The sequence below is a fragment of the Carlito syrichta genome, unplaced genomic scaffold, assembly GCF_000164805.1.
Source record: "Carlito syrichta isolate Samal-C Ts95f unplaced genomic scaffold, Tarsius_syrichta-2.0.1 Scaffold288998, whole genome shotgun sequence".
Lineage (NCBI taxonomy): Eukaryota > Metazoa > Chordata > Mammalia > Primates > Tarsiidae > Carlito > Carlito syrichta.
Window position 1 is genome coordinate 175,547 of NW_007233094.1, and position 3,901 is coordinate 179,447.

Sequence of the window (3,901 nt, forward strand, 5' to 3'; positions counted from 1 at the left end):
AGTGATGTGGGGTGGATGGGGAGGGGTTGGTTAACTAATACAAAATTACAGCTTGATAGGAAGAATTCATTCTAGTGTTCTATAGCACTCTAAGGTGATTATAACTAGCAATAATTCATTGTATATTTTCAAAAAAACTAGAATAAAGGATATCGAATATTCCCAACACTGTTACTAATATGCTAATTACCTTTAACTTTCTTTACTTTGATTATGTTGATTTGAACATCACACAGTGTATACAGGTATTGAAATATCACTATATCCCATGAATATGTACAATTGTTATGTGTTTACATAACAAGTAGGGAAAAAGAATGAATGAAGTATAAATAAGAAAGAGAGTAAAAGTAAACGAATACATTCATAAGAGTGGTGCTTTGTAGAAGTCAGTGATATTCCATGAATTTTCAAATATGAAAAACAGCTCTAGTACCTAAGTTCTAAAAAAAGATAGGGTGAACAGTACATAGATGTGCTCTGATGAGTATCAGACTTAACAGTGGGTTTGCAAACTTTGAGAAGTCATTTACAATGAGAGTAAAAGAATTTACTATTTTTCACGAATATTCAATTCAGGGACATGCACAAGCCATGAAACATGACTTGCTTTCTAAATTACCCCATAGGTTATAATTACCGTCCCTTTGAATTAAGCAAAAGAGGCTTGAACTCTTTAAAACATGGATGGTAGTTCGTGTCCGCCCATCTTGGGGGAACCAGCTGGGGTCGCTTTTCTTCACCGCCCCCTCTTTTCTGATATTTTAGGGACCAGTTGCGTGTTTATAGTCATCTCAGAGAGGGGTCTGGATGACTATAAACATAGTCATCCAGCGCGCCCAGCGCGCAGAGGGTCTCACTCCATCACCCAGGCTGCTGTGCAGTGGCACAATCAGGGCTCATTGTAGCCTCAATCTCCTGGGCTCAGGCAATCCTTCCACCTTAGCTTCGCGAGAAGCTGGAACCACAGATCTATTGCTACACACACCTTTTGTAGGAGAACTTCTTCGTGATGAAAGAAGAATCCAGATTTACATTATGTTGAACTAATTGAAAAGTGAGTTACAGTAGGAAAGATCGTACCAGTTGCGATAACCATCGGTTTATTAAAGAGGGAAATAGACCGTGGCTACCAATGCTCAGAAGATTAAATTATTGATTGATGGGTTTTCAAGAAATCAAGGCAACCTTCAAGGTTGGAACAAGACCATGGATGGGAAGGCAGATGCATCTTTTGTTCTGTTTTTTGTTTGTTTTTATTGTAATAATGAGATCTGTACTGAACGATGTCTTGAGAGGGGAAAGAGTAGCAGTAGGAGTGATGACCACAGAAAGGGCTTAGAAAAGAGAATTCAAACGTATCTTCAGTCAGCAAAGTCAGTTATTGACATACAAAGAAATGGGAAAAGTCAAGAAAATAGATGCTTCTAAATCTATTGATGAAGCTGTGAAGATTTTTGACCAGGAAGGCTAATTCTAAGCCTGAAAACATTCTTGAAATCATGTTTGAATATTGTTTTGATAGCCGCTCCCTTTTAAGACAATTTGAATCTTTCATAACTACATCTAAATTAATGACTAGAAAGTATATAGTAAGTCAAATTAATTTTTTTTTTAGGTCACAGGAATAGACAGTAGAGTCTGGTTTAACTTCATCTTAGTTATGGTCGTCACAATACAATGAAGGGTATCAGCTATTTTTTTGTTGTTATTCAAAAAGAATATCTTTCATATTTTGTGCCTTCTGAGAGGAACGCTTTTTATTATGTGAGTATATGCCTTTAGTAATTACAGCATGTTAGGATTTAGGGATATCTACTTCCCCTTTTTCTTGCAAGTTTTAAATTTCCAACCTTAAGGGAATTTGTGGACCAAATTCCAAAGGAACTTTTGGTGTATCAATTCTTGCATAATGTGTTTGGTAAGCAAATTAATAAATTAAATTTTTAACAGTGTTTTAGTATTTATCAAATAACTGACCATTTCTTATAGAAAGAAAATTTAGGCTTTGTTTTACCACAACTTGTACAAAATTATATGATAGGGCATATTCTTGGCATCCAAGGGTTGGGTTGGGGACACTCAGGGCTCAGAGTCTGGCAGAATTGTCACCTTTATTATGACATAATCTGAGGGTATGGATCAAGGGTCAAACTATTGTTGTGCTCCTTATAATTTATTATATGATGTTATTCATGATTCAACTGATTTTTAAATTCCTAGCAGTGGGACTTTGAAATGCATATGGCTGGATTTATGCTAAAATTATTCAGTCAACATTTTAGTAACACTTCAAAGTTTGTGTTTGTTTGTTTTCTAGGATAAATATAGGATTAGGATAAATTAGAAGCAGCAATCTAATGGCTAATGTTCCACTTGTGTTTTACTTTCTTGAATACTTTTCTTCATAGTTATTTAAGAAGATTTGAAAATAATTGCACTTTGATCAGAAAAATTAAAAATTAAAAGTATATTTTATAAATGTTTAAAATAAATATATAAATAAAACACGGATGACAGTCACATTAATGAAATGATTTTCTCATCAACTCCTCTATCCTGTTGCAACAAAATCTAGATACTTACAAAACTTTCCCTTTAACAGGAATAAACTACATTTGTCTGTAACTACAATAATAGTTTATTCAGAAATTCATTCCCCTAACATTTATAGGGTTTTCGAATAAAAGTCCATATATCACATGTCTAAATATTTAAAAGTTATAAATCAACCTAAAAACCTGCAAAATATGTTCTATTCTGCATTGACCAATATATCTTTATAATGACCATGTATAAATATGTACAAAAGCATCATTTTTAATCTAAGAACATCTGCAAAGTATCAAATACAACTGAATTTTATTTTCATTGTTCATGTCAAGCATCTTGGAGAAGGCCATGTTGTCTGGATTCCATGATTTTCAAATTAGCAAGTTTTTCTGATTAAAAGGTAAATGTGCTTTTGACATTTACAAAGAATTGCAATACAGCTATGGAAACACACATTGTTTTAACATTTACTCAAACTATTACTTTCAAGCTTTTGAAATTGCTAGGAAATTCACCAGCTAAAAGTCAAAGGAATTACTGTTAGTTTTTTTCCTCCATTATTTTTACTTAAGGATAAATGATGAAGTCATAAACAATGTAAAATTATAAGCCCAAAGCCTTATTTATTATAGTTTGAGTGCCATTTTTCACCAAAAGAAGTGAAGAATCTTTTTTGTTTGTTTGTTTGTTTGTTTTGAGTTGGAGTCTCACTCTGTCGCCCAGACTGGAGTGCAGTGGCCGCTCCCGGCCACCGCAGCCTCGCCTGCTGGGCTCCAGCGATCCTTCCACCTCAGCCTTCCAAGGAGCCGGAATAACAGGCATGTGCTACCACGACCGGCTGATTTTTTGATTATTGTAGAGATGAGGTCTTGCTGCCCAGGCGGGTCTCGAACCCACGGGCTCAGGCAATCCACTCATCTCAGCCTCCCAAAGACATGGGATTACATGCTGAGCCACCGAGCCCGGCTTGAAGAATCTTTTTTACAGCCTTGCATATGGTAGACAAAATCTGCATAATTGGGACAGTTGGTGAATTTAAAATTATAGGTTGGTGCATTGAGATCCTTTGAAAGAAAACTAAGAAAAGGAAACATGAGGTTTTTAAAAATTATTGTCTTACATCAATCTGATTTAGTGTACTCCACTGTTACCGTAGGCAAATACCAATACAATGACTTTCAAGTAGTGTTTTAAATTATTTTTTCTTTTCAGACTATCACATTGTACTCACCCCTCCCAAAGGATTTCCCTCTCTAAGACCCAATATTCCATACAAAATGTACACAGATGTAACAACATGCAGAGAAAAGTTAAAAATAAAATCTACAGAATCTGGTACAGCTGGGGA

General features: G+C 35.1%; 1 pseudogene; it reads left to right on the plus strand.

The window, feature by feature from the left end:
* The first annotated feature begins 683 nt into the window (after positions 1 to 683).
* On the plus strand, positions 684 to 1,474 carry LOC103256178 (annotated as a pseudogene).
* Positions 1,475 to 3,901: the final 2,427 nt, after the last annotated feature.